Here is an 8,934-nt window from a genome sequence, read left to right as displayed (position 1 = left end):
GCCTCAAAGAGGACTCGATAAAAACGTACCCGACCATCATAAGGCTCGGTAGAATCGTACCCGGCCACATGGAGCTCGGTAAACCCAACTGATTAGTGGTTGCACAATAGGTGCCATACCTGGCCGACTATAGTGCGGCTCGGTAGAGTAAAATAAATACATATATATAATGCATGCTCGACTCATGGAATCACGTTCTAACCCTTTCGGAGTGATGTAAGGTCATTGCACCTTCGATTAACATTATGGACTTCCCTACCATCAATATGAACCTTAGTGGGATTTAAGGATCATACACACTTGTTTAGAATAACTTTATAAGGAAAGAACAACATGGAAAACCTTAGTTTCTAGGAGTAGATTCGTTATGAATTAGCGTACCGTTTATGTTCATGTCATTTTAGATCATACCAAAAGAAAGAAGTAAGTGCCTTAACATACCTTGTATATTATTCCCAAACTCAGGCTATGCAATTTCACAGCTCCTTAGTCTTGTACTGAGTATAACCCACGAAACCTGGTCCTTTTTCATCAAAAATAAGTTCCTCAACACGGCTACAATAAGGAGAAAGAGAAGCTAGCAAGCTGTCCGGACTTTTCAGCACTAGAATCGCGTCGTAACACCCGGAATACCCTATGGTTTGTGTGGGATATTTGGGGAGGAGTTGCAGGGGTTCAATTAGGTTTTTTTGGTCTGAAATATAGGTGAAATTACCGAGTTTATAATCCCTTAAAATTCCCCACTTGACCGACTTAGTTGAGGCCTCTCTTTTTGGCAAGTAGGTGATGCCCCTACTAGCTGTGCGGTCTCGCGAAAATGCGAATATCTCTATACTCCAAGATCGTATTGATAAACGGTTTAATGAGTAGAAAACTAGACTCATAGATCTTAAATTTCATATGTAGATAATCCCTTTATTCAAAAGTATGTTGGGAGAAAATCTCAGCTACATTTAACCTAAGTTTCAACTCATTTTTGAATGTAACTTGTGATGACCTTTTCCAACTTTTGTTCCACAACTTGCTTGACTTAAAAACATAACACACGACTATATACGACTAAACTAACTCATAACATAACCTCATCATCATGTTAATCACCCTTGTCTCACCCCAAAAGTATAGGTTATAACATTCCAAACTTGTCGACATTCGACGAAACTTATTTTCTTTAATTCATTTAGCGCCTAAGCTTTCCAACCCTTTTGGTACTCGTTATTCATGATCATAAAGATTTGTAACCTCCATTATAAAAGGATTAACTTACTTTACGTACTTTCAAAGTTGATCTCATTTCTGAGCTTACATCAATTGACTTACGGATACTCTAATATACGAAAACATAGGGTGTAACATCATTCCCCCCTTTGGAACATTCGTCCTCGAATGTTGACTGATCCACTTATCATTTTCATAACCCATAGCTCTTGTGAACACTTTAATACTCTTCTAGCCATGTAGGCAAATATTCTTTGAATAAATCCAAAGTTTAGGGTATTCCCCCTTTAGTCCTCCTTCTCATACCACGACTTGTGGTCGGACCCCTTCCAATCTCGTAACTGTTGTTCCTTTTTGTCATGCAGCCTGTACGACTTTTTCCTTGTATGTGCGCCTATACGACTCTTTTTTTTCTCCAGCTTTTATCCAATCTCTAGGTAGCATGTTGTAAACATATACAAAGCTTGATATGTTGTCCGTCTGGGCATCTATGGGTATACTGAAGTTCTTCACTCGGTACTTTGTTAAACTTACGACTTTTGCTATATCTTGTTTCATAGCCTCAGTTATCTATGCTTATGGCTTTAATACAACTAGGTAGGTCATATTATACAATAACTCTTACTTCGGTTTACTATTACCGAGGTCTGCCACCCAACTCTAGGTTACTCTCTCACCGCTTATCCTATATGTATATTCCTTATTATTGTTCATCTAAAGAATGACATCATAATCTCCTCTCATACTTTGAAATCTTTATCCATCTATTATTGATTTACCTCAATGTTAATCTATAATCCACCACTGATAACTTGAAACCTCTTACGTAATACATTGCCACAAGTCTCACGTCTCATTGGGGAACATTTGAAGTTGTTTTCCTAATCCACCTAGGGACAATACTATACTTCAATAACCGTATTTCATAGCATCCCAATGTGATTCGTCTTATGGGGGTATCCTAGTTCCGTGCCATCCATGAAATCTCTTCTCTTTGAATCATTACTCAAATGAAGGCCTATATATCATCCTTTTATAATTTACCACTATTACATACTTACATTACGACCAGAGGAGCATTCCATCTCTTCTAAATGCTCCTAGTCTTAGACTCCTCCATGTTAATTCAAGCTATACTGAGCCTTTTATAACATATATAAACCATCAGCTCTCTTGTTTGATGGTCTTAATACCGAGGTCTTACCTATTCTTATCAGCTTCTAACTCACCTTTTCTCACCCTTACTCATATCTACCCAAAATCTTTTCACTCTACTATACTTTCGCTTGCGACCTACACATATTTATTTATTCTACTCAGAACCTTTCTTTAACTTGCTAGCACCTTAGATTCCCTTTTGTGCATTCTCAGTTGTCTTTAAATGTAAATAATTACTTTTTCTGGTCGTTCTGCCACTTGCTACATGGATACTTGGCTTACCATAGTGCCCGCGAACACTGGAATTCCCTGTAAATCGTATGCTCTCAAGTATCACCTTTGATGTTTTTTTCCCCCTTTTTTTCTGTTCATTAGCCATGATAGGTGCCACTTTTTATGGAGTGCATGCAATATTATAGTGATACTGTTGTTACAAGATCAAAGATCATTTCCTTTTTAGGTCACTATGCTTAGGTGGAAACCTTCTTCGTTATTTCCTTAGCTAGTCTTTCGTGGTAGTACTTAGGAGACCTTTTGGATCTTGTAAAGTTGTGATCTTGTTATACTGTATACTCGAAGGAATTTTTGATATTCTTACTCGCCTACAAACATCCTTACTTACATACCTCTGTGCCGTTGTGCTCGTAGGATTAATTGTAAAATCAGATTTTGATTATCTCCTTAGTGGCACCCTCAATTATTCTCGTAATACTTATACAATACCTTTGAATACCCCAACTCCTATCTGAGCATTTCTCAAGGTTTATGAAGTCATATTTGCGAGACTGAGTTCACTATATTAGGATTCACTACGTTTATCTTGCATGATCTGTTGACTCGTCTATAACCTCCTGTTTAGCCATAACTGGGCTCTTCCTTAATCAAATTCCAAATACTCGTTGGCCTATCCTCACATCAATTTTCCGCGTAATCTTTCTTGGGTTATTTCCTTTGTTTTAACTTACCTCATTCACTGGCCTTTGATCTATCAATGACATTTCGGGAAGGAACCCTTACTTTCTTTCCTTGACGTCGTGTTTGTATAATGCACTGATATCGTAACATATCTGTAGGCTTTGAATAAGTACAATCTCATCCCTTTTTCACATTGCCGCATTATTCTTCTACCACTTCATGATTAGTACAACCACTAAATTCTGACTTCATGCCATATCACTCCATATTCCCCCCTTTAGAGGAGTACTAAGAGCTGGAGCTACGACGAATCTACCTATAGATATTTTACCTCTATATATTTGACGTCTTTTCACATCATCGATTACCCTTACTCACCTTGTGGTAATGCTTTTTGTACCAAGGATAATAAAATTCCTTGCTCGCGAGGATGACACTTAGTGTAACTGGCGCACATAGTCCCTTAAGCTTAACTTTGCTCATATTGCTTGCTTTAGGGAAGTGACTTCCTGAATGACCATTAAAGGGCATTCTTTTGTCATCCATTCTATTATCGCCGGAACACAACCTCTGAAATTCTCATGATGCCGACTATTATCATATCATTTAGTCCCTAGTTCACGTTTAGTTTATCTTGTTTACCAGCCCATACAGATTTCTACTACTCTGGGGGTATATCTTTTCCTGCTGGCAATCGCGTTAGAGTTGCGAACTTATTTCTGGAAAAGAATATATGACTTTATGGCATATACTCCTTTGTTGTTTCAAGGCCTGTCACCTCTCATTATTTCCTTCACTTAACTATAGACTCTATAATTGTGTCATTTTCATCATCAGTTTTTTTCCACCGTTGTCATCCATGTGGACATCTTACTCATAATTCTTCATTAACTCTATTCTTATTTTCCTACTAACATTTATGTCTATCACTTTATTCTGAAAATATCAACAAGACATTCTTTTGCTTTTATCTCCCCTTGCTTCATCTCACTGGCTCTTCGGGAAGCCTAAAATTCTCTCTCCTAGGGCCCGAGCCATGCTAAGGTAATATTTATCACTTCAAGGGTTCCAGTGGCTATCTTTATAGTACTCATATCTAGCTGTACTATTTTAGAGTGCGCCATCTGGGTATCTCACAAAGAGATTTATTAGCACATTTGCATTATGATTCAGAAATTGTTAACTAACACAAACAATCAATTCACCATTATAGGTTATCCTAACCCAACCGGATCCTGATATCTCCTCCTTTTCTTAATCTACACATGTTAGTCCCCAATAGGGTATAACTGAGATGGGTATGGTCAATTATACATACCTCTGTTACTGTTGAGGGTAACTTACAATGCTTATATTTTTCTGCCGGAGATGAAAATACCGATAATCTTTATTAACTAGGTGCCTTGTACCCTTCCCATCTTGCTCCTTTTACTTGTTGAAGCTTGTATCTATCTTTTGAATCTTTCATTGCCTTTAGGGGTGGATAGATATTCTTTGCCTTAAGGCTCCTTATCGAGAAGCTTACACTTCTTAGTACACACATGATCTACTGAAGACCTTATATTTACCCATCATATATATCATGCAAAATCGAGCTCCTCTAACTCAACTCTTTCACAACCACATACAATCTTTTACCAACCATCTTTTTAAATGTAGGTATCATTGTATTACGACTAAAGTCGAATAAAGGAGTTTGAATTCTTACAACAGAGCTCTACCACACAATCTAAAATAAGAAGAAAGAGTGACGGTCATAAATGCCCTATAGCCTCCTGCTTATAAGTGTGGTGCACTACACACCCATAAATAAGACTCTACTAGACACGGCTTGTAGAATCCCTAGGACAGAACTGCTCTGATACCACTTTTGTCACGACCCGAATCAGAGGGCCGCGACGGGCACCCGGTGCTTTACTCAATCGAGTACCAACGTAACATATCTTTCTTATCATACTATCATGAGTAAATGAGCCAGAAAACCGGTCATGAGATAACAAGAATAAAACATAAGGGAATACTCAACATATGAAGACCCAAAATGATATACAAACTTATATATGTGACATACGGGCCTATAAGGCCGACATGACCATTTGTAAACTCAAAACATAGGCCGACAAGGCCATACAAGTGTCCCTACACCTGACATCTGTCTACAAGCCTCTAAGAGTACATAAAATCATAAAGATCGGGACAGGACCCCGCCATACCAATCAATACATATCCAAAGCATACTGATTAACTAGGCAACTCCGGAGCAAGTGGAGCGCACCAACACCTTCGCTGAGCTGATAGCCTACTAGGAGGGCTGTCAACCTATCAATCGGGACCTGCGGGCATGACACGCAGCATCCCCAAGCAAAAGGGATGTCATTACGAATAAAGTACCGAGTATGTAAGGCAGGAAAGCATAAACAAGAACAGTAATGTAAAGAGAGATAGATGAGATACACCCTGTAACATCTGAGTGCCTCTGGGAGCTACTGACATGAAATGCATAATACATATATATACATGAACTTTTTAAAAACATTCGCCTCTGTGGGCATCATCATTATCATATCGTACCAGGCCTCAAAGAGGACTCGGTAAAAACGTACCCCGCTATCATAAGGCTCGGTAGAATCGTACCCGGCCACGTGGAGCTCGGTAAACCCAACTGATTAGTGGTTGCACAATAGGTGCCATACCTGGCCGACTATAGTGCGGCTCGGTAGAGTAAAATAAATACATATATATAATGCATGCTCGACTCATGGAATCACGTTCTAACCCTTTCGGAGTGATGTAAGGTCATTGCACCTTCGATTAACATTATGGACATCCCTACCATCAATATGAACCTTAGTGGGATTTAAGGATCATACACACTTGTTTAGAATAACTTTATAAGGAAAGAACAACATGGACAACCTTAGTTTCTAGGAGTAGATTCGTTATGAATTAGCGTACCGTTTATGTTCATGTCACTTTAGATCATGCCAAAAGAAAGAAGTAAGTGCCTTAACATACCTTGTATATTCTTCCCAAACTCAAGCTATGCAATTTCACAGTTCCTTAGTCTTGTACTGAGTATAACCCACTAAACCTAGTCTTTTTTCATCAAAAAGAAATTCCTCAACACGGCTACAAGAAGGAGAAAGGGAAGCTAGCAAGCTGTCCGGACTTTTCAGCACTAGAATCGCGTCGTAACACCCGGAATACCCTATGGTTTGTGTGGGATATTTGGGGAGGAGTTGTAGGGGTTCAATTAGGTTTTTTGGTCTGAAAGATAGGTGAAATAACTGAGTTTATAATCCCTTAAAATTCCCCTCTTGACCGACTTAGTTGAGGCCTCTCTTTTTGGCAAGTAGGTGATGCAACTACTAGCTGCGCGGTCTCGCGAAAATGCGAATATCTCTATACTCCGAGATCGTATTGATAAAAGGTTTAATGAGTTGAAAACTAGACTCATAGATCTTAAATTCATATGTAGATAATCCCTTGATTCAAAGTATGTTGGGATAAAAGCTCAGCTACATTTAACCTAAGTTTCAACTCATTTTTGAATGTAACTTGTGATGACCTTTTCCAACTTTTGTTCCACAACTTGCTTGACTTAAAAACATAACACACGACTATCATACGACTAAACTAACTCATAACATAACCTCATCATCATGTTAATCACCCTTGTCTCACCCCAAAAGTATAGGTTATAACATTCCAAACTTGTCGACATTCGACGAAACTTATTTTCTTTAATTCATTTAGCGCCTAAGCTTTCCAACCCTTTTGGTACTTGTTATTCATGATCATAAAGATTTGTAACCTCCATTATAAAAGGATTAACTTACTTTACGTACTTTCAAAGTTGATCTCATTTCTGAGCTTACATCAATTGACTTACAGATACTCTAATATACGAAAACATAGGGTGTAACACAAGCACAGAGCGCCAAGTCCTGTGGTTACTTTAAGCAGCAGAATCTCCACTTGAAAGGCGAATGAATGAATATATATGGTCAAGGCAGCGGCCGCTCGCCTGCCCAGAGGGTCAACTAATTCTGGTCGCGTTAACGTCACCCTTTTTTTCTAGGGAAATGTACTGACGGGACCACCCCGGGGTCCCTTCACCAGATTGCTCTAATGCTACTATCCCGAAAAATTCGAAAGGCAGTGAGGCCTCAAGGGCTCCTCGCTATCACTTGCACCGGGCCTAAAGATACTGCTGATCTAGCTTCGGGGCAGGACCCGATTTAGGGGTCCCGGTTGCTCCGGATACGGTTTTTGAAGAGCTAACACCTAAATTCTAAGGTAAACTCCGCTCGAGCAGCAAGGTAAAAAGAACAAAAATACAGTGAGATGGAAAACCCTTTCTTTTCATTACCAAAAAATATATATTTACAAGGGGCGTCTTCACAAGACTCACCCCCCGGGGGGTACATACACAGGAAGGGGGGACAAAAGCAACACAAGGCCTACTCTTCATCACCACTGTCCCCCGAACCATCTCCGGGATCCTTGTCTGGGACGATCAAAAGCGCCAACTTTCTCTGCAACTCATGGGCCTCCTCGATTCCAACTGACAGATTGATTCCCCCAGCCTCGATCTCCTCCAATGTTTTTCTCCTCGCCTCCACCCTGGCATATTCGATGGCCCGAGCCAGTTTTTGCTCGGCCTTTATCGATACGTCACGGGCCGTTTGCGTTGTGGTTGCATCCTTCAAGTAAGTAGCTACATTTCTTTTGATCTTGGACTTGGCCGCAACCAGCTCAGCTATCTCCTTTCGAGCATCTTTGAGAATATCATGGGTCGGCGTCATCTCTGAGGTCACTGCCTCATTTTGTTTCTTTAGCCCGAGGATCTCCACATCCAGTCACCTAATCTACGAGCCATTTTGCTCGACCTACGAAAAGAAAAGCAAACCGGTCAGTGTCAAATTATGGGAATAAGGGAAAAGCTCATGCATAACAGAATACCTTCTCGACAAGGAAGTTATTTCTCGGAGTTCTCCCTCCAAAGTAGCCCGGAGCTCGCTTAACTCTTTCTCCTTCTGGACAGAGCGAGCCTCCGACTCTTGTAGTCTCGAGGACAACTTCTCGAGCTCCTTCTCTCGACATAAAAGCTCCTCGTTAAGCCTGAAAGGGGCATGATCGTACATCTCCTTGCACTACAGCAAAATAGAAGAGTTAGGAGAATGAAGAATGATGCCCGAGGTTAAAAGAAATATACTTAAAGCAGCTATCACCTGTTGCTTGAACCTCTTGGCAGCCTTGACGGAGCCGGGAGTGTCAAGATCGACGTTCCCACTGACATGGTCAAAAATATTGTCAAGTATGCCTCCCCCTTGAGAGGACCCCCGGTTTTGGCGGCGTTCACCCATGTCTCCAATGTCCCTGAAGTGCAGTTCCTGCACCTCAAAAGCTCCGGGTCCCGACCCTTCAGGGCTAGCGGAAATGATCACCCCAATGGGAATTGCGCCTGTCACACCCCGAACTTGGTGGTGGTGGGGGGGGGGGTCGAGATCGGCACCCAGTGCCTCACCTATCCTTGCATACCAACTTGCAACTAAGGGACTCTGAACATATGATGTCATACTTTGGCCATGGATCACATTGCAAGACAACTGCGAATGCTGACTAAATGTCAATATAAAA

Source organism: Nicotiana sylvestris, chromosome 5 (assembly GCF_000393655.2).
Source record: "Nicotiana sylvestris chromosome 5, ASM39365v2, whole genome shotgun sequence".
Taxonomy (NCBI): Eukaryota; Viridiplantae; Streptophyta; class Magnoliopsida; order Solanales; family Solanaceae; genus Nicotiana; species Nicotiana sylvestris.
The sequence above is the reverse complement of the archived record's forward strand: the minus strand, read 5'-3'. Positions refer to the sequence as shown.